The sequence below is a fragment of the Homalodisca vitripennis genome, chromosome 8 (assembly GCF_021130785.1).
Source record: "Homalodisca vitripennis isolate AUS2020 chromosome 8, UT_GWSS_2.1, whole genome shotgun sequence".
NCBI classification, from domain to species: Eukaryota; Metazoa; Arthropoda; class Insecta; order Hemiptera; family Cicadellidae; genus Homalodisca; species Homalodisca vitripennis.
Window position 1 is genome coordinate 110,796,602 of NC_060214.1, and position 24,223 is coordinate 110,820,824.

The 24,223-nt window shown below is 34.7% G+C and overlaps 1 protein-coding gene across 2 annotated transcripts in view; it reads right to left on the reverse strand.

Moving 5' to 3' along the window:
• The window catches only part of LOC124367890 (heparan sulfate 2-O-sulfotransferase 1-like), a 47,502-nt gene extending 23,598 nt beyond the window's left edge, over nt 1-23,904 (reverse strand). The window contains exon 1 of one of the 2 annotated variants that reach the window (XM_046825080.1): nt 23,763-23,904. The gene's annotated coding sequence lies outside the window, so the exon portion shown is untranslated. Of the gene's footprint in view, nt 1-18,849; nt 18,979-23,762 lie in introns of those variants that run through there. The other variant, XM_046825081.1, reaches the window with a different exon arrangement.
• Nucleotides 23,905-24,223: the final 319 nt, after the last annotated feature.

The following is a 24,223-nucleotide window of genomic DNA, read 5'->3' on the forward strand; positions in this document are numbered from 1 at the left end:
TCCTCACGTATCATATTTTCTCGGGTATTACGGTTTTTGACACTTGTGCAAGAGGGTAGATTTCGATCTTCCTTGTGGAATTTGTTAAAACAGTGTTTGAGAAAATTCAGATTGTTTTACAAAAACTTATTTTTAGGCAAACATTTGCTAATAATCAAAACATTTCAAATATGGAAAACGCCTGTCTTCACGAATTTACTTGCTTGAATTATTTTTGACACATCATTGTTGTGTGTTGGTTTAGATTAGAATCTAACAATGCCTAAATACATACACTGGTTCAAACCCCGTGTAGAAATATGTACACTGGAAGGACAAGCATTTCAATAAGATCATCTTTTCATCTTTTTTTTAAGATCCCGAAATCGTGATTTCCATTGAAAACCAAACGTTTATGAATCATTGTAACGTAATAACTATGTAAAGCAAAACGGATACATGAAAACTACTCGTATATACAGGGTGTAAATTAAGTCCTGATACACCTGGATATATTCCAAACGGATTGAAATATCAATGTACAACCTTCACCAGACTTATTAAATTATTGTTTTGGAATTTTTTTAGGGTAATAAAAATTTCTCCCTCCTTTTCAAAGGGGGCTAGAAGGGGGTAACTTTAAAATTTTAAATTGCAACCCCTATCTTGTGACATGTCATTTTATAGGTCTATTCAACGGCATGGAAACACAATGGCATGAACATACATTGGCATTGTCCCTAAAGATTTTTTGGGATTATTTACCCATAACTTTTGCTAGAAACGGCGTACAGGTGGTTTCTTAGTGTCATTGTGTTTCTGTTGAATAGACCTTTAATACGATTTGTCACAAGGTGGGGGTTGCAATTTGAAATTTTATAGTTACCCCCTTCTACACTCCTTTGAAAAGGAGGGTGAAAATTTTGTTACCCTCAAAAAATCCAAAGAAATAATGTAATAAGTCTGGTAAAGGTTGTACGTTGATATCTCAATCCGTTTATACTATATCTTTGCGTATCAGCACTTAATTAACACCCTTAGATGTAAGGGGTTGTTTGCCCATAACTTTTGCTAGGATCATCGTAGAGATGTTTTGATCATGTAATTGTTTCTTTTGAATTTACCTTCCAAATAATATGTCACAAGATAAGGGTTGCAATTTGAAAATGTCAAATGACCTCCCCCCCCCTTTGGGAAATATTGTTTTCCTTCAACAAGTTCATAAAAGCATTTTAATACGTATGTTGAAGTTTTTACATCGATATATCAATCCGTTTGGAATATATCTAGGCGTATCAGGACTTAATTTACACCCTGTATATGTTATTATTCAATTGTACAAATTGTATTGCTGATTTAGTTTGATAAATATCGTGTTCAAAATCTTCGTGGAAATTTAATTCTGGTGTTTGTAACACAAGAACAGACCTCAACAACTGTTGCAAGAGTTGTTAACAGATTTAATATGTACACCAATAAACATATTATACAGATGTGACACTATTAAATAATGTTTTTAATGTTGTTTGTAACTTTGAAACTGTCCTCCTCCGTAGACTAATGGTTATTATAGTCACGACCCTCTAACCGAAAGATCACGAGTTCAAATCCCGGGGAGGTCCAATCATGTACTTTGTACTTTAATAAAAATACCAGTGCACTTCGAAGCCGGCATAGCTGACGCTGAGGCTTAAAAGAGATTAAAAAAACTTTGATACTACAACTTCAGGATAGTTAAGACAAATTTGAGCAACTTTAATTGTCCCAGCACATACATACTCTCTAAACAGCAGGCAGCTTATGTTACAGCATTCACTTCTACAGTTTGACACACATTCCCTGCTGTAATTAACTTAAGATTGCTAGGTTATGTAAAACGTACACAATTTGCTTATGAAGTACTGTAGCTTACACCAGAGAGGTCTGTACTAGCTAGACAAACCCTCTTCAAAGTACTGAACATCTCTGAAATACTTTCTCCCTGTACAAAATAAAGGGCATAGAAAAGATTAGTAGTAAGATCGTTCCATTCCGTCTACTAATAAACGGATGAAGGGAGGATCCGTTCCACATATCATTTTATTATTATTAGTTTTCTCACTCTCATGACGTTTTTAATAATATTTATTTACTACCCTTTTTTGGAAACTTCTGCTTGATTATTGTTATAGCTAAATTTCTATAAACTAAACACAAACTTCACATACAAAACATACAAATCTACAACTCGGGTCTACGCACAGCCCATCAGAACCCATGTACGAGTCTCTTTGCTCTTGCATTTTATTGTACAGTTTTTAGGAAGCAAATTATCTTAATGGTTTCTTTTAGAAACTTATTTTTTGTTACAAGAATGTTTTATCTTTTTGTAACTGATATGGAATCGCCATCACTCAAATGGTGCATATTTTTCTTTAGTTTATTATTTTTACTATATTTTACAATACATACCATGGTCCAGAAATTTTTGTAATTTTGGTGGAAATAAATTTTATTTCATTTTATTCAGGGAAAAGTAAAGAACTTTTGTGTACAAAGCAATGCTTGTTGTATTGCGTTAAACTGTAGGCTTTGCTCTACTAAATCAGGGTTTTTATATAAGGACACACTAGTTTGCTTTGCTGTCGTCGCGCATCACAGGCTCGATTTTAACATGAGAATAAAGTTGAAAATTGTATGGTAAATAGGAACTCTTCTCAAATCCAAAAATGCTTCATTTCAGAAACGTGAAGTTAAGTACTATTGGTGTATAATTTATTCAAGACAGAGTATCGTGAATAAATAAAAAAATATACATTGAATACCTATAAGTTATAAACTAATAGTATTCGTTATAAACGGAAGGTAATCGTATTTTTAATAATTCATTAGCATTGTCATCCAGAAATTTAAGTTTCTGAAGTAATATATTTGTGGATTTATGGATTTTCTACTTGTAACTCAGTTTTAAACTTTATTACCCATGCTAAAAGGAGAGCCTCAAAATGCAGCAGAAGGGTAAACGGACTGTAGGTCCACGTCATAAAACTGCCGGAAGCATTTCTTACCTACTTCTTAACACGTTCACCCCGAAATGCGCCACCGGTGGCGCACGCTCAAAAAATTCCAACATCAATAATTCTCGATGTTTTTAATAACATAGACTACTCTAAACCCCGACGTTAGTATTGTTCATGAGGAACGGTTTTATTCGCATATTATTATTCTATAATGTTATATAATACGTATGAATCAATATTTATCATATTTAATTCACATTAAAGTATGTGCCACCGGTGGCGCAACGTCATCCCCTGGTGAAGAAAGGTACTTTCTCAGACGACGTGCTACACCGGTGGCGCACTCTATTAGTGACAAAAAAATAGTGCGCGTAGAAGCTTCTATTGGCAGCCTTAAGAGTGCGACACTTGCCGGAGCTACTTATAGCGCTCTATTAGCAACAATACGAATCAGACCTTCTTTATAAGCCGCCATTACCTGTCTTCTTGTCGTAGAGATTGTTCTGTGTTGCTGTAAGTTCAGTGAGTTCATTTTTATTTTAGAAAAATGGATGAATCAGACATCGATGACGCCCTTGATGATGACTTTAGTGATCGGTTCTTTGACCGATTTTTCAGTTAGTGGCAGTGAATATATGCCATCAGATGAGGAAAGTGATGTAACAAGTGCAGAGGAGTTGAATGAAGAAGATGGCGTTGTTAGTGATTTAGATGAATTGGAATTGATGGAAGTAGATGAGGAATATCAAAGGGTTAGAGAGGAGAGTGGAGACGAAGAAGGCAATAATATTGAAAATGTAAGTGACCCTGTACAAGATGTAGTTTGTAAGGTTCATTGTGAATATGTAGAAAATAAGTTAGAGTGGACAGAACCAAAATTGACATGCAGATCATATCCTTTTCACAGGAAATGCAGGCTTAAAAACTGTTGGCCAATTTAATTTAAATGATCCATTTGAAATTTATAACAGTTCCTAGATGATACATTATTGAATTTGATTGTTTTGGAAACTAACAGGTATGCACATCAGTACCTTGCTTCAAAGCCTGTAAAAAAAGCGTTCAGCAATGGCTAGATGGGTTGATTGTACAACTGAAGAGATACACAAATTTTTTGGTGTACTGATGATCATGGGCATATGCCCCATTGCCTCAAAGACAAATGTACTTGGTCAAACATCCCATGTACCAAAATAGTGTCATCAAGAAAACTATGAGCAGAGACAGATTTGACTGTCTCCTAAAATGCCTACATTTCCAAAATAATGAGGAACCAGCAACTGAAGAGCCTCGTTGTGGAAAATAAAGAAACTGCTCAATCATTTAAATGCAAAATTTGAAAGTCTGGTAACACCTGAAGAGTCACTAGTTATTGACGAGTCTATGGTTCCATGGAGAGGGCGTTTGATTTTTAAACAATATTTGCCAAAAAAGGCTCATAAATATGGAGTCAAAATTTACAAGATTTGTACCACTGATGGGTATACTTTAAAAGCAAAAATTTACGCTGGTAAGTCAGACGTAACTGCAAGAGAGGCACATGCAGATAAAATTGTCATGCATTTGATGGAATCATTTCTAAATGAGGGTAGAACACTGTTTGCAGATAACTTTTACAACTCCACAAGGTTGGCCAACACTCTGCTTGAGAAGAAAACTTATGTTTGTGGCACCCTTCGAAGTGACCGAAAAGGCAATCCAAAAGAAGTCACTAGCAAAAAATTAGCCAAAGGTGAAGTAATTTGTCAAGAAAGCAGTACAGGAGTAAAAGTACTTAAATGGCATGACAAAAGGCCTGTACTGATGATAACCACTCGCCCTGAAGACGTTTTCTACTCTTGTGGCAAGCAAAAAAAACAACAAAGAAAGGCGAGGTTGTCATGAAACCATCAATGTGTCATGGCGTACAATGCAGCAAAAAAAAGGAGTGGACTTTTCAGATCAGATGTCCTCTTATTACACTCCTATCAGAAAGACTCTCATTTGGTACAAAAAAGTTGCACTGGATCTTCTCCTAGGTACTTGTGTAGTGAATGCACTAGTACTACATAACAAGTACTCATTAAACCAAAAAAATTGTTGTATGCTCACTTTCAGAGAAAAAATACTTCGAAATCTCCTTGAAGGAGAAAATGTTGGAGCCCTTGTTCAAACACCCCAAGATGGCAGGCAAGGTACCAAGAAACTAAAACATGTGCTCTCAAAGCGTGAAGGGACTGCAAGAGAAACCAGGTAAAATATTTCATTTTAATTTTATATAAAATTACAATATATCTACACTACGTCTTATAACAACAATAACACTACATACTAGTTTTAGATCCAAACTAATGGATCTTAGTTTTCGTCAATTTACCTGCATGTTCATCAATTTAGTTCAATAAATTAGTGATCTGCATTTTTGCTATGAATTTGTAAAGTTTATTTCAACATGGTTTCCCATATATTTGATAAAAATATAATTAAATACGTTTTATGAAAGTACAAACATCCAATTAGATTTATTCCTTACAGAAAAAACGGTGTGTCAGCTGCTACAGCAAAATGAAGGAAGAAAGGGGGGCCAAAGCAGCAAGGACGTACGCAAAACGTGTTTCAACTTACTGCAAAGGGTGCGATGAGACTCCTACAATGTGCTTAGAGTGTTTTAACTCCAAGCACTAAACTGAACACCATTTGTAATAGGAAAGCTAATGTTTAATTAAAATATCTTGAGTTTCAAATTTATTGCTTTGTATTTTTTTCCACTAAAAAAGGTCTTTATCAAAACCCGACGTGCGCCACCGGTTGGGAGCACATTGTAAAAGGTTCCATATGTATCGACAAAGTCATCTAAAACAAGTTGTAAAACTACGGCTTGGTTTAAAACAAACTAAAATGCCGTATAAGAGTGTGCCACGGGTGGCGCACGTCGGGGTTTTGGGGGATCGGCATGTGCCACCGGTGGCGCACGTCGGGGTTTTTGAGTGGGGAAAATATTTGATTCATTTATCCCGTCGGGCTGAAGGTGTTAAGGCGTGGACAGTGGGTCCACGGTCCCGGCCTGGGACCTACTGTCCGACTCGCGGGTTTCTTTTGACGAGGGGTTGACAAGGGATCGTCGTACTCACACTGCAGCACTTGAATGGATGTTTCGAGATCTAAACTCTATATCTGCGCTAAATGTTTTTCAGTACATAACATAAGACAGCCGCAGAAAGAATTAAAACAAAATGATATACACAAAAATAAAGTCAGGTTAGTTACGCCATTTCTAACTTAAGAATGTCTGTGACGATTATAATGGTCTTTGTTTTATTGGATACGTTTTCGCTTCGACTAGGAGAACAACGATTAAAATATCGTAAGAATGCACAGAAAAAATCAGGTAAAGAGAACAAGATATTTATATAATAGTAAAAGAGCCTGTTAATTTTAGTCAATTTTTCTGTGTAAACAACTGTTTTATAGTAAGCACAATCATATATGACATTAATTTGATCACTATTTTTTAAATTTCCTTACATTTAGTCGTGAAAGCATAGAGTAAGCTTGATAATAACAACACTTCTTATTTCAAACGTTTTGCAACCACTGTTGAGCACAAGTAAGACAAATATTTTAGATAAGAAAACTACAAGTTTTATTAAAAGTCTACTTTTAAGTGTACACTTTAGTAAATATAGAGTATGCATGGTGAGTACTGTGTGCAGACATCAAAGGAATGTACTATATAACTTTTATTTAAAGACTGTTATAAAATATATTACGCATAGTTTAATTTGACTTTTGAAAGAAATAGGCTTCTTAGAAGTTTCTATGTACCTTAGTTCGAGGAAACAAAGGGCACAAAAATGTATTAAGTCTGGAATAATTTACGATTGCCGTTAAGACATATTTACTTGGTCGTAAAAATAAGGAAATCTCAACATTGGCGTCGGATATATTAATTCACTTCGAATCAGAAGAACTCATTTGAAACCCTACGAAATTGCATGCAAAACCGCGGGGAACTACTATTTTTACCATGCATTGTAATCGTGTATCTTTCAAAACCCTTACAGCAATTTGTGCTATTTTATTAACTAAACTCCAAATTGGAAAAACGTTTAACGGTTAACGGTTTTTTTTAAAGGAGAATAAGCCTAATAGGGTTTTAAAAATACATTTAAGAATTTGGAGGGTTCGAAGTCACTTATAACTGCTAGTAATTAAACACACTAATCTCCTGTCGTTCGGGATCACTATTTGAAGTAACGCTAAACTTTCGTCGCAGCGGGATATAGCGATTAATAGCAATTGGAAGTTTGAAATGAAACTAGAGAAATTTTTTAGCCGTTCTTTATCGAATTCCTATTTTGAGTGATTATTACAACCTATCGTTAGGGAACATGAGATCACTATTATGTAAGTTAGTATGTCTCTGTAGGCAGATGTTTCGTTACTGTTTGGATTATATGCCAAAAGTTACTATTTAAGGTAATAAAATATTTTTGTCTTCGTATAGGTATTTTATTTAACTTAATTTGGTACAACTTTATTAAATGGTTATTGTAACTATTAACAATGTTAAATAAAACAATAAACCATCCATTTCAATTAACGTGTACAACGAGTAACGTGTCTACTGGCATATACAGTATTATACTAACGATGGTCCAATGTAAGGAATAACTAATACACATTTAACTTTAGATGTTTATGATTCATTAGGAACAATGCCAAATTAATCAGACAGTAATATAATGCTATATGGAATTCGTTAAGATATAAATCCCTATTAGTAATCCACTTCATATGTAATAGCTTGAGTAAACTGTTGTTAAATATTTACTGCTTTAGCAGTACGCTGTGCGAATGTAGTGGAAGCATCACTGACCAGAATAAAGAATAAGTGCAGGTAAAAAACTAATACACGGCCAGGTCAGTTTTGCAAAGTAGGACAGTTAGTCCACAGGTGTTGGCGTGGACTAACTGTCCTACCCTTGCAGAAAAAAGTGACGTCAAACACCCTCGTCAAACTGGGCGTGGACCTACAGTCCTACAATCCAGCAGAAGATTGCTAACGTTCCTTCACATGACGTATCTGTGTATTTCCCAGAATAATATGTTTTGTTCAAAAAGTTCCAAAGTTTCATTTTTACGTTTTAGTATTAATATTTTCTATTATTTATTATTTCACAAGTTTTATTAGATTTTTATAGTCAAAATTTAAATTTTGGGTGACTGACCAATAACTTTAGAAAGTTTAAGCAATATTATATATTCAGCGTATTTATCTCATTGGAGTTATACCACTCAGGGTGCAGGCAAAACTTTTACTTCTGTAAGTCTGTCCACACAATATTTCGCGAATTTATGGACCAATAGATTTGAAACTTGGCATAAAGCTACATTTCTATATAAACAACACCGAGTTCGATTATGGCGCATGTCTTTTGGTGGGATTTGGCTGAAGAAAGCAAGTTATCCCTCATGCGTTAGCAAAGCATATATATCCGCAGGAGATTCCGAGAACGAATTGAGCTATTGTCTTGAAATTTTGCATGTAACTTGATTTTATTTGGGCAACATCAAGTTTGATGATGTTGAATGTCCCTTAACCATCAAGGACGTAGCCAGCGAGGGCCCTTGGAAACCCCTCGCCCCAAGGCCCCCTTGGGGCCCCTTGGGGTCGGGACCCCCCCACCGCAAATTTTCAATTATTTCAATTACGTTTTAGTAAACGATTATTATTATTTAAATAATTCATTATTACTGAAATGTACTGCTGGAAGATCGTGCTCAACATAGATACAGGTCAAGAACTTTTTAACGAACAAAATGAGGCCTTACTTTGTGTCCACTTTGGGAAAATATCAATCAGTTGTCTTGACCCCCAAAATCGTTTTCCTGAGTACGTTCTTGCCAACCATCCGCATGATACCTAAGACAAATTAAGTTATAGACTTGCATACTGTATTTTTTGCTAACACTCAGGTGGTTGGAAACATTTTTCCGTATGTCTGTCATTTTTCCCCAGAATATATCAAGGACAAATTGAGCTATTGACTTGAAATTCTGTTTCTACATAGGCAACATCGTGTTTCATATGATGCATGGCCCTATGAGATTTGGTTGAGTGTTAACGTAGCTTAAGAATTAAATGAGTTACAGATTTGAAACCTTTGTATACAGCATCAACAAAAGCTATTACACAACACATGACCTACACAACTCTTACCTAATTTAGTTTGGATTTCGATTTTGCATAAATATTTTATGAATCTGATAGTGCAAAATAACACCTTAGTCAACCCAGACCTTTTAGAAATCTTCCATAGAGCAGAAGCAATAAAACAAAACGTTTACAAATAAACGGAGAAAGTGTAAATTAGATTTTAAAACATCGCATAAAATTAAGTGTCGGTTGATTACCTTGGACTAGCAAGGCCTTTAGACAAACAACTATAAAAGTCGTATAGTACATGGATGATGAGTATAATGACAGGATTACTTGTGAAGTTTCTGGAGAGAAAGGCATCTCAACCGGTCGGCCTTCCCGGAAGTCAAGGCTATAGAGCCATTGTTGTGGTATGGGTGACGTCATCATCCAGACACGTACGTTCGATATCGTCCTTCATCGTAGCGTAGAGGTAAGGCTGCGGTGTTTTCCTTTAACCGAGAGGTTACGAGTTCGATTCCCCGCGAGGTCAAGAAAAATTTGCAGATGGTTTTGAACTTTTTCCTCAATAACATTTAGTATAACTATATAAAAAGTGCAACATGTACAGAAATAAGGTTTTTGGAAACAATTATCTGAGTTTTGTTGCCGTATCATTGAGATCAACATATAAAGCGACCTGATATCGTCGAATTTAGTAATATCTGTTTTATTTATTATAATTTAGTTTCATTTTTTAGATGAAAAAGCAACAAAGATCAAATCATTCATCATTTTTTTGTAAAGATCTACGTAAGATTAAAAAAATTATGTTGAAGGCGAAATGACCGTTAAACGTGGACTGACATCATATTTGATGTTTGAATGTATTAATGAACTTACTATATGTTCGATAAGCTCAGATCATCATACTGATGCATTTGGACCATCATCAGAGTTTCCCTCTCAACGTACATTGGGGAAACAAAACAATAAAACTGAAGATCTTGCAAAAATATCATGTTATTATCGAAGGATAATAAATAAAATCTTCAAATAATAAAAAAATGAAAATAATTCCAACAAAGCATCAGATTATCGAAAGCCTGGCAGCCAGTGATAAACAAACCAATATTGATCACTGTTGGTCATAGCCCGTTGTTTAGTTAAGTTTCAGCCAATCATGGTACAGGTCCGTTCCCTCCAATTCACCTATACAGGCAGACATGTATTATTGTCAGTTGCAGATTGACATTTAGGCTCAAGGTGACTTTTGACAGTCAGGTCAATATTTTCAAGAATTGAATTGAGTTAACGATGTTTCGACGGTGTGTGACCGGAAAACTGAGGTATTTGTTCTGATACCGGCTGCGTAAGCCTAGTATAATTCTATGCTAATCTACCCAAAATTAATCCAAAATAAGGTTAGGTTTTCAGTCGCATGCTCGTATTTGATCCAAAAAATTAGTTAGTGAAAATAACTAAAGGATGCGCTTTTAATGATTGGGGTAATAGTATTGCACCAAAGGTTAAACCTTAGACAAAACAGAAATAGTTCAATTTTTTACATTTAGTTGCATTTATCCACTGTCAACAGAAAAGCACTCTTCTCGCAGGTATGTGGTGGATTCATTTACGTGTATAGAGCTCCAGTTTTAGGTAACTTATTTAGACATATAGGTACAAGCATTATATCAGATCCATTCGAAGAAGTAAGTCCTAAAAATCATGAAGCATTCTCGTAAAACCTATTTACGTAAAAGAATTTCTCCTTCGACTTTTTAAAAATAAAGCTAAGTAAAATACATATTTATCATCAACTTTTGTAATATTCATCCTGTCATTGAACAATTACCACTGGACCAGTCAGACTAGCTGTGGAAACCAATAATACAACTAGACTTTATTACTGGTATATGCGTACTGAGTCGACACGTTATCAGCCTACTGTAGTGTTTATAACTGGCTCTAGATTGCGCTTGCGCTGAGCAAATTTCCCATCATGCACTTCACCATACAACATCCCTTGCCGCCAACACTTCCTCGCTCATCTTCATGCTCTTCCCATCGCCGACCCAATTGCACCGGAATCGATTTTGTTGTTGCTAGAAGGCGATTTCCAAAATAAAAATCTTCAATCAAAACATACCTGATGTCAGCCGACCAATCTTGATCAAATGTTCTGATCAGGTATTAGAACATTCACGAAGCATTGGGGCTTTATAACATCCCACAATTCTAACTATGTGGTTAAATAGTATATTTATTGAATTATAATAAATAAAAATTAATTAAGAATTGTGGTCCTTTTCGTTAGGTATTTCGACATTACAAATAATAATTCACTTATGAGAGATTGATATTGAGCCGAAGGTTGCCTAATTGATTGTCGAACAAAAGAATTGACTTTTGACAGGAATTAGCCAGTGCTCGACTTCATTGTCGACCGGTGGGTGATCACATCGATGTCGATTCAGAGCCCACCTTTCCTACTGATAATCAACATGTACATTACTAATTGATTAATATCGATTTAGAATGACGTTATAACCCATAAATCATGCTATACGATAAGATCGACTTTCTTAGTATCATGTTATCAATCAAGTTGTCATCATTGGTTAACGACATTAGTGACCAATGGAAATCATACATTTTTGCATAAAATCTTATTCACTGGAATTTGGGTCTTGCATACAGGTAATCTAGATGAAACCAAGAAGGCATTTCGAGATTTGATAACCCTTGCTAGTTTTTGTTGTAAGTATTGGTTTTCTGCATTTGACGTTAAAATCTAAGTATGGAAGGTAACGTTATCATCGAAAAAGGTTACCTTATAACAAAACCGGCGACGAAGATGTTGAAAACGAACTCTTGCATCGTTTCGACATCAGAGACACCCAGACTAAAAAGGAACTTAGTCTGGTTATCCAGCCGCTATCCAATGTAGTCTAGACGAAGAGGTATTTTCTCATTGTGTCATCAGGTGCATAATTCAGTCAACTTTTCCCACCATAGCTACGTTATGTGTAGAAAACTCAACTGCCCCACCATGCTATGGGATAGAGTCTAAAACATCGTCGTTCACTTAATTGTACACCTGATGAGACAATGAGAATACATATTTATCTAGGCTATATTGGAAACCAGACTGAGCTTCTTTGTAGCCTAGGTGCTTCTGATGTCGAAACGATGCAAGGAGTTCGTTTTCAACATCTTCGTCGCCGATTTTGTTATGGATCTGTACAGACAGACGTGGACTCCTGATTCTAGGAGTCACTCAGTTCCAGTGTGAAATTTCAGACGCTCCACGCAACTGAATTCTAAATGGAGCTTAACTCAATATTTTTTTAGTTTAATTTAAAATTTAGCTTTAGTTTTATACTCGTATTAACTCTTTTACTTTTGTCTTTTTTCGGCGCACTTTAATTTTTCTTCCTATAACCTTATATATATATATATATATATATATATATATATATATATATATATATATATATATATATGTTAACCTTTGTTAAAAAACATCGTTGTCTGGGATAATTTTCATATTGGATTGTATTAAGGTCGCCGTTTCAGAAAATATCTGTGTGCATTCTCGGGGCCGTGGGTCTAAGTTTGGAGCTACTTTCCGAAACCATTCTCTAAGTCCGATATCAAGTTACCAAATTTTAGTATTATGTTACAAAAAGAAGGCTACAGGTCTTATAAAATTTACTCATTAGTAGATCTACTCTTATCATGTTACCAGTACATGCAATGTGTTACAAGTAAAATACTTGGATTTTTAGCGTCTCAATAAAACAAACTAAATAAGTCAAGACTATTAGTTAAGATCATCAAACCGGTTTCGGGTATGTCAGTCCAGAAATTGTGCAGGGAAATGTCTCACCAGCACTTAACTTTCTACCAGAGTTATCTTCCAAACTGGTTTTAATGAACGCCTGGCCTGTTTAGATCATTTGGATAAATTTCACACGGCACGTTATGTAAAGTTTGAAACCAGTTATAGGACTAATTTCACGCAAAGTTTGGTTCATTGCTTGACTGGAAAGCTGTCATCTTATAGATTAGACTGGTTAGTTCACATTACATCATTGCTAGGAATGTATGCAAATTAAATGGGAAACTGTAGAAGTTTTGAAACTAACAGATTTTACTAGTTTTTATTGGGTGATAAAAAAACTCAGGAGTACGCCAGACCAAGTGTTCAGGGAGAGACTTCACTGGAAATTCATTCAAAATTTCAAATCTATAGCTTAATCTGATCTCGAGTGTCCTGCAGATAATCGTGCTTAGCTAACGCTCAGCCTAATCCCATGGACTGACATTTATCACTATCAAAGTCGATGTTGCCTGTATAGAAATGAAGCTTTATGCAAAATTTCAAGTCCATAGCTCGATTCGTTCTAAAGTTGTCCTGCAGAATACATACAGACAGACAAAGAAACAGAGGGAACAAGAAGTTTGACAGGAAATGTGAATCTAAACTGAGTGATAACAAAATTTCTTGCGGAAAGTTCAACTTCGCTAAAGCTCAGCCAAATCTCACCGGGGACATTCACTAATATCCAAATCGATCTTGCATTTTGAAACTTCACGAAACTTTTCAAGTCTGTAACCCTGCAATTAGCTGTCTAGATATCGAGCGGATAGAAAAATAAACAAAAATAAATTTTTTCGTCCCCGAGTTTCGCTAACGCCTAGGCAATAAGAGGCCAATAATATAACATTTGTTATTATTTTAAGAATATGAACTGAATTAATGAAATGTCAGTTTCAATCTGCATATCTCTTGAGATCTCGTGTTATATAATTAAATTACATTATTGTTTAAATGGATTTATCAGAGATAAATTTGCCAATTTTCACAATATTTGTATAGTGTCATATATTAGGAAGTAAAATTCTGTAGCGATTTTATCAATTCTAGTATCCCGAAATCGATATTAAAAGTATTTTTATACATAACAAAATTTAGTTTCTCTATGATTATCACGTATCTTGGCATTCATTAATAGTTATTTCGGCGCTTCTTATTATCTGATTATTAAAATAGGCTCTTTTTTGTAGTTTATTTGTTGTTATTGATCCTCAGATAATGTAGGATCGCTTATTATTTCACATCCATTGATGGGCTGTTATTACTGTATTGTTTTTGTTCTGTTTATTTTTAAACATTGATAAATTAGATACGTGATTTATTTTTATTACACTTATTTTAGTATAATTATTCTTAGCATTGATACAATACAGTGTGGCACAAAAGTCACTGGACAGTTGGTTAAAACAAGACTAGAATTTATTTGAAATTATTTTTATTACAAACAATACTTACAAAATTATTTTTTTTATATTCAATTGTTTTCCGTCTTCATTTAATACATCTTTGAAGTCTTTCTGGAATACTGTTACAATACTCTACGGCATAGTGTGGGATCATTGTCCAAATCATAAAATGCGTCATGTATGTAGTCTTTCAGGTTCGTCAATAGTAAGAGGCTTTTTCGAGAATAAACAAGAGTCCTTGACAACTCCCCATAGGAAGGTGCAGTAGCAACCACTTTTATAAAATGTTTTTAACGCGAAAGTCCCTTTCTTCTTTCGTCCACATTATTTAACAAAAATTCTATTAGAAAAATAATAATTCGGGGACTACAGCTTTAAACACGTGTCACAGATGAACTCACTAGTTTCGATTGTTGTGTGTTTCATTGCATTGTATTGCCAACTTAAAAAGGCATAATTACCAACATTTAGTAATACCAACATCACGGACGAAAACTATTATAACTACGTACTTACTGTTATTTTTTTCTTCTTTTAACCAACTGTCCAGTGACTTTTGCGCCGTATTTTTTAGTATATATTATGAAGCTTGATAATAAGAACACTTTTTATTTCAACCTTTTCTGGATGATGAACACAGAGCAATAAAAAATTGCAGATAAGAAAAATTAAAGTTTTTGTAAAATAAACGGTACATTTTAGCAAATATTAAGTATGCAGTGCTTGATCATTATTGTAATGCAGATATGGAAGGAAAATTTACTATCCGACTTTTACAATAAATTTAAAGACTGTTATAACAAACCCATCTTAGATGTATTTTTCCCTGAACTGGACTTCTCATACGTGTGTATGCAGGCTCTATATACTTCTTGATCGTTGGCAACAAGGCAAACCCAATGTTGGCGTCGGAAATATAATTCACGTCAACCAGAAGTGCTGCAAAGCCTATAAAATTGCGTGCAAAGCCGCTGGTAAATACTATTATTGTTAACTTTTTTTTTGCCTTGAGAGTCATAAGTTTAATTGATAAAGATCATAAGATTCTTTCAATGTATTACGAAAGAAAACAATAAAATTGCAAACAATACCGCTAGGATTGTGACGTCTGTGCAACAACTTAAGAGTAATTTTATACTACTATGGAGCCGTTCCTATTAAGATAGAAAAGTCCTAAACATTTGTAACTTGATACATATTCCCTCTTAGTCCAAGAAAAAGCTTTATTGATTTAGAGTAAGAAAATAACAGGAGTTCATCTTTCTTATGCACAACATCTATTGTTACGTTCTGTCTGGTGAAACTTTGTTGTATCGGTCATCCCTTCACCGCCCCCCCCTTTTTTGACGGACTTTTGTTCCAGTCCATCGCACGACATGTAAAAAGTTGCATAATGCTGCGATACACATATTTACTACCACCAAAGAGCATTGACATACTAGACTTGGCTTTTGGGGGGTAAATCTGTTCATATACTGTCTTTTCTTAAATCTGGCTTGGACTTAATCCGACTTTAAATACGTTATGTATGCCTAAATTTCAAAGTAAAACATTTAACTATTGCATTTCAAAAAATTCGGTTTTGCTGCTATACATATATTTGAAAAAATAATTACGGCTTTGAGGGTGTTCTACCCCCTCATCCTCCGCTTAGTTACGCCACTGCTACAAAGAAATAAAGCAATATTAAAAACTCTAATTCAATGTCTCATTGAGCACTATACTCTGTCCGAAGAGCGATGGCCTCTGAAGGATGGACCCTCGCCGGTCTAAGCGTTCACGCACGCGAACACACAAGCCCTAATGATCATTACTGTCCTGTGAAATCATTGACTCTAAATATTATTAATTTTCATTCAATTCGATTAATTTCAGTACACATATAAAGCCAAAGATAAATAAAATGTGCAAAATAACTGTACTTATGAAATAGTAGTAAAGCTAACTATTAAATTTATAGGGCTAAATTAAAAATTATCATTCCACTACTGCAAACGTATCACAACTTCTGTCGTCTTTAGACTTATTTTTTTCGTGCAGGCAGGTTTCATACTTCTTTAAATTATTACTACATAAAAAAAATTAATAAAAGTAGTGTCCGTATGCCAATTATAAAGCACACAACAGGTTTAAAATAAAGTAGTTTGCCTGGTCCACAGTGTTGGTCTGTATAGTGTAGTGCCAGAAGAACCAGGGGCCCAGTTTTTTCTCCAGACAGACTATAAATTAGATAATCACGTGCCTAGGTTTAGATAACAGAAGTGAGGGCTGAGCCTCTCTTTCCCCTGTCTGGCACCTCTTTTTAATCTCTAAGAGCTTCGGAACTACAAGAGTGCACTATATAGTCCTTACTAGATTAAATCTACAATTTCTTCTTTACATGTTATTTAGTTACACAGTGACTGAGTTTGAATACTAAACTGTTACATTTAAATCAATTAATACTATGGTACTCGGCATTTTTGGTCAACAACCTCCACTGAACTTAAATTTTAATTAACTAAAATTATGTTTGTCTCTTAAAAAAAGGTTAGGAAAATTACTTGTAATTTTATTTATTTATTATACACGTAATAATTACAGAATCATGGGCCCCACCAAGTTAACATGACTTATCGGTAAAGTCCATAATGAAACTTAAAAAAGCAAGATACAAAAATTCCATTACACTTTTATAAATTGTTTGCTTTGGTTAGTTTAGTTTATACTTTTACAAAAATCTTTATGTTGCTCTTTATGTGGCTGTGGTGCTTCTATAAATCCAGATTTTTAAATATTATTGGCATTTTATATATAATTATGGGGATAATACACACTTTATCCAGATTGTAAGTAAGATAAGATAACATTACATAACTAGATAACAATGAATAAAATATCGCCCATTAAACAAATAGCATTCTGTAAATAGTTAAATATAAGCAATAAATATCTGAACATTTTTATGATTATTTAACAACAATATTAAATAACAATGAACTATTAAACAAAAAACAACAATAATAATAAATATGTAACACTATATCCACTCTAGTTTTTAACAAAATCTGGTTGACCGCTGATATGACTAGCCTTTACCCAATCATTCACTTATTTTGCCTGTCCATGTGTACATGTATGTACATAATGCATATGTTTGGGTGTGTGTTTAGTTTAGTTTTAAATGTAAGTAACACAATTATAGTGACACTGAAGAAAATCAATGCGAATTTAACTCTAACCCTCTCGCAACTTGAACAGATAAAAAGAACAATAAAACAGAATACATTTGATACAAGGATTCGGTCCGAACAGAGAACAATGTAGAAACCAGTACCGTTAAATGAATATTTTTCGTATGAATGGTTTATCTCCTTTAACCAACACAGTGAAAGGTTACCTCCCGTTTTCATTGTTTATTGCCAATATTTTTAAACTTAAGGTTTTGTATTTGATTATTAAATTCTTAATGTAGTCTATGTAAAGCATTTAAAAGCTACTGTATTTAAATAGTCAATAGTATTTCTCGCTTTGTTTTTAACAATACGTATTTAAGAAAACAGCGGCGCTGTGTTGGGGCTTAAGCGGGACCTTGTAACATGAAATTTAAAATAAGGTTATACGACGCAACTACTAATTCTCAATATGATTGGACTATTTAGTTCGTGTTTTTATCGGTAAAAAGAACGTTTTTATAAATCGAATTATTTGTCTCAAAAAGCCTACAGTTAATTGTTTTTGAGTTTATGGCTTTTTAAACTTGAGAATAAGACTTTCTATTTACCTGTAAATATAACAAACCAATTACAGACCGATGAAAAATATATAATACACCTAATTACATAGAATAACTCATATGGCCAAAAAAAAATCATTTTGATTGTGCCATTTATTTTTTCTATTTTGAACATACAATATCTGCTTTAAAATAAGAATGCTCTTCATCCATTCTGATCTTTCTTATGACTAAGGTGCGACAAAACAGCCGATAGAATATAGACCAATTTCAACAATGTGCTTGTTTTCAAATTTTGTCAAATTATGGAAGACTGTTTTTTTTTTTCAGTTTGGAAAACGTATTGTACATTTATCTTACTAACATACCATATAAGCTAATTAGCACATTCTTTATTTGACAAAATTGTACTGATTTCGGTTATTAAACTCTTGATTTTTCACCAATGGTTTAGAATTCTTTCAGGCCATATCCCATTGGGGAACAACACCAATTAGCTTTACGTCCTCCTACCCTCGTCTGCATTGATTGAATCAAGGACCATAACAATATGAAAGATGGTATTCCAGATCCCAAGACACTTCCTTCGAGAGCACAATGAGTTAAACCCTGTCTCACTGTCTCAGGCGGAATGCTAGAAAACGCGTCTTGGTTGAATATGATAATGGGATATTTCGTACTGAATCAAAATAATCAACAACGTCAAAAATTAGTCCATGACCAATAAGAAGCCGAACTGAACTTACCTATGAATAGGTAGTCCCCAAATTATAGACCTCAAGAGTGGTTCACCTTCACCTAGTAAAGCTACCGGAACGGTTGATTGTCCACAGCACAGCAGCAGGCTGTACCACCCCACTGTATCAGAGACGCGGGAACCGCGACTACTACCGTGACTGTGACTATGACTTGACTCCAGTCAGCGTGGGTCAAGTCACTTTCACTCGCCCCCCTCAGCCCCCTCCGCCCCCCTCCCCTCCCCCTCACCCCTCCCTGCCCACGATACATCACACTGTAGCTACACAGAAACGCCCAACGAAAGTGAAAACCAACGGCGGTCGTTTTGCTTTCTTCCTTCACAGCCGCCGCGCCGCTCCCTTCTGCTGGCTCTGTTCTCTTCGTTCCGCGATTAGTGTGGGCGATCAGTCGCCCGATTCAGTGACGTATCTAGGATTTAAATTTTGGGGGAGAGGGCCCCCCATCATCATCGAATTTTTTCTATAGTGGTTGACAAATTAAAAAATTTTAAATAACATAAGGGAGTATTTTTATCATGTTTTCAATCGTGTATGGCTTATGCAAAACTATACGTTAGGAATTCTTCTTGGGGGGGAGAGGGGTCATTTATAATTTTGGTGTAATTATTCTTAGTAGCCTATTGTATTTTAGTATATATAATTTATTCTATTATATAAACACCTAATGGTGTATATTTATATGTTATTCAATCATGTAAAAACTACTAGACCGACCGACTATATTGAAATTTCACATGGACATTCTTGGGTCTTTGGTTAACATTTATATGACTATTCTTATCTCTAAAACCCTCCGGACTACGCCCCACTGGTCACTACGGCTGCAAAAAATTTCATTTTTGCATTACAGCTAACAAATTTTATTAATTGAAAGAGTCTGTTAAAGGTAATACACTGTTCTGTGTAAATGACAGAGCAAAATCATAATATGTGCAATTAATTAACCACTATTTTCAGTTTGTTTACAGGTTATAGCCTCGAAAGCATAGAGTAAGCTTCAAAGTAACAAAACTTCTTATTTCAACCTTTTCTGCAACCGGTGTTGATCACATAGTAAAAAAATACCCAGGGAAGAAAGTAAAACGGTTTTGTACAAATAACTTTTAACTGTACATTTTAGCAAATATTAAGTATGCAGTGCTTTGTCAGTACTGTGATGCAGATATGAAAGACAAATTTACCATCTAACTTTTAAAATTAATTTAAAGACTTTTATAAAACCCATCTAAGTTATCTTTTTACAGAAGTAGGCTTCTCAGATCCGTGTATGCAGGCCCTATATATACTTCTTGATCGTGGCAACAAAGCAAACTCAATATTGGCGTCGGAAATATAATTCACGTCAACCAGAAGTGCTGCAAAGCCTATAAAATTGCGCGCAAAGCCGCTGGTAAATGCTATTATTGTACATTTTTGCAATGTTTATTCAATAATAGTATTGCCATTGAGAGTCATAAGTTAATTGATAAAGATCATAAGATTCTTTCAATGTATTACGAAATAAAACAATAAAATTGCAAACAATACCGCTATGATTGTGACGTCTGTGCAACAACTTAAGAGTAATTTTATACTACTATGGATGGAGTCGTTCCTATTAAGATAGAAAAGTCCTAGAGATTTGTAACTTGATACATAGTTTCCTCTTAGTCCAAGGAAAAAGCTTTATTGATTTAGAGTAAGAAAATAACAGGACAGTTCATCTTTCTTATGCACAACATCTATTGTTACGTTCTGTCTGTGAAACTTTGTTGTATCGGTTCATCCCCCCCCCCCTTTTTGACGGACTTTTGTTCCAGTCCTCGCACGACATGTAAAAAGTTGCATAATGCTGCGATACACATATTTACTACCACCAAAGAGCATTGACATACTAGGACTTGGCTTTTGGGGGTAAATCTGTTCTATACTGTAAGTAACTTGGACTTAATCCGACTTAAAATACGTTATGTTTGCCTAATTCAAAGTAAAACATTTAACTATTGCATTTCAAAAAATTTGGCTTGCTGCTATACATATATTTGAAAAATAATTACGGCTTTGAGGGGGGTTCTACCCCCCTCATCCTCCGCTTAGTTACGCCACTGCTACAAAGAAATAAAGCAATATTAAAAACTCTAATTCAATGTCTCATTGAGCACTATACTCTGTCCGAAGAGCGATGGCCTCTGAAGGATTAAGGACCTTCGCCGGTCTAAGCTTTCACGCACGCGAACACACAGCCCTAATGATCGTACTGTCCTGTCAATCATTGACTCTAAATATTATTAATTTTCATTAAATTCCATTCATTTCAGTACCTACTCAGACATATCGTACACATATAAAATCAAAAGAAATAAAATGTGCAAAATAACTGTAGCCTACTTATGAAATAGTAGTAAAGCTAACAATTAAATTTATAGGGCTAAATTAAAATTATCATTCCACTACTGCAACGTATCACACTTCTGTCGTCTTTAGACTTATTTTCGTGCAGGTTTCATACTTCTGTAAATTATTACTACATAAAAAGTAATAAAGGTAGTGTCCGTATGCCATTATAAAGCACACAGCAGGTTAATATAGTAGTTCGCCTGGTCCACAGTGTTGGTCTGTATAGTGAGTGGTAGTGCCAGAAGAACTAGGGGCCAGTTTTCTCCAGACAGACTATAATTAGATAATCACGTGCCTAGTTTAGATAACAGAAGTGAGGCTGAGCCTCTCTTCCTGTCTGGCACCTCTTTTTAATCTCTAAGAGCTTCGCAACTACAAGAGTGCACTATATAGTCCTTACTAGATTAAATCTACAATTTCTTTACATGTTATTAGTTACACAGTGACTGAGTTTTGAATGCTAACTGTAAAATTTAAATCAATTAATACTATGGTACTCGCATTTTGGTCAACACCTCCACTGAACTTAATTTTAATTAACTAAAATTATGTTTGTCTCTTAAAAAGGTTAGGAAAATTACTTGTAATTTTATTTATTTATTATACACGTAATATTACAGAATCATGGCCCCACCAAGTCAACATGACTTATCTGTGAGGTCCATAATGAAACTTAAAAAAAGCAAGATACAAAATTCCATTACAGTTTTATAAATTGGTTTGCTTTGCTAAGTTTAGTCTATACTTTTACAAAAAAAATTATGTTGCTCTTTGTGTGGCTGTGGTGCTTCTATAAATCCAGATTTTTAAATATTGGCATTTTATATAACATTATGGGGATAATACACACATTATCCCGATTATAAGTAGATAACGTCGCTGGTAAAAATAAGACATCTTTACTTTATATAAATAGTAAATTATATAACTGGATAACAATGAATAAAATATCGCCCATCAACAAAAAGCATTCTGTAAATAGTTAAATATAAGCAATAAATATCTGAACATTTAACAACAATATTAAATAACAATGAACTATTAAACAAAAACAACAATAATAATAAATATGCAACACTATATCCATTCCAAGTTTTTAACAAAATCTGGTTGACCGCTGATATAACTAACCTTTACCCAATCATTCACTTATTTGCCTGTCCATGTGAACATGTATGTACATAATGTATGTGTTTGGGTGTGTGTTTAGTTAGTTTAAATGTAAGTGACACAATTATAGTGACACTGAAGAATATATGTAAGTGCGAATTTAAATCCAAAAAATTTAACTCCATCCCTCCCGCAACTTAAAAAGAATAATAAAACAGAATACATTCATACTAAGGATTCGGTCCGAGAAGAGAACAATGTAGAAACCAGTACCGTGAAGCTGTTTCATCAAGCGAAGTGAACATTTTTCGTATGAATGATTTATCTTCTATGTAACTAACACAGTCAAAGGTTACCTACCGTTTCGCTGTTTATTGCCAATATTTTTAAACTTAAGGTTTTGTATTTGATTAAATTCTTAATGTAGTCTATGTAAAGCATTTAAAAGCTACTGTATTTAAATAGTCAATAGTAATTCTTGCATTTGTTTTTACAATACTGTATTTAAGAAAACAGCGGCGCTGTGTTGGGGCTTAAGCGGGACCTTGTAACATGAAATTAAATAAGGTTATATGACGCAACTAATTCTCAATATGATGGACTATTTAGTTCGTGTTTTTATCGGTAAAAGACGTTTTATAAATCGTATTATTTGTCTCAAAAAGCCTACAGTTAATTGTTTTGAGTTTATGACTTTTTAAACTTGAGAATAAGACTTTCTATTTACCTGTAAATATAACAAACAATTACAGATCGATGAAAAATATATATATAATACACCCAATTACATAGAATAACTCATATGGCCAAAAAAGGCATTTGATTGTGCCATTTATTCTTTCTTTGAACATACAATATCTGCTTTAAAAATAAGAATGCTCTTCATCCATTCTGATCTTTCTTATGACTAAGGTGCGACAAAACAGCCGATAGATTATAGACCAATTTCAACAATGTGCTTGTTTTCGTAATTTGTCAAATTATGGAAGACTGTTTTTTTTCAGTTTGGAAAACGTATTGTACATTTATCTTACTAACATCCCTAACTAACATATATAAGCTAATTAGCACATTCTTTATTTGACAAAATTATACTGATTTCGGTTTAAACTCTTGATTTTCACCAATGGTTTAGAATTCTTTCAGGCCAATATCACATTGGGGAACAACACCAATTAGCTTACGTCTCTACCCTGGTCTGCATTGATTGAATCAAGGACCATAACAATATGAAAGATGGTATTCAGATCCCAAGACACTTCCTTCGAGAGCACAATGAGTTAAACCCTGTCTCAGGCGGAATGCTAGAAAACGCGTCTTGGTTGAATATGATAATGGATATTTCGTACTGAATCAAAATAATCAACAACGTCAAAAATTAGTCCATCACCAATAAGAAACCGAACTGAACTTACCTATGAATAGGTAGTCCCCAAATATAGACCTCAAGAGTGGTTCACCTTCACCTAGTAAAGCTACCGGAACGGTTGATTGTCCACAGCACAGCAGCAGGCTGTACCACCCCACTGTATCAGAGACGCGGACGCGACTACTACCGTGACTGTGACTATGACTTGACTCCAGTCAGCGTGGGTCAAGTCACTTTCACTCCTCCCCCTCCCCCTCCCCCTCCCAGCCCACGATACATCACACTGTAGCTACACAGAACGCCCAACGAAAGTGAAAACCAACGGCGGTCGTTTTGCTTTCTTCCTCCACAGCCGCCGCGCCGCTCCTTCTGCTGGTTCTGTTCTTTCGTTCCGCGATTAGTGTGGGCGATCAGTCGCCCGATGCAGTGACGTATCTAGGATTTAAATTTTGGGGGAGAGGGCCCCCCATCATCATCGAATTTTTCTATAGTGGTTGACAAATTAAA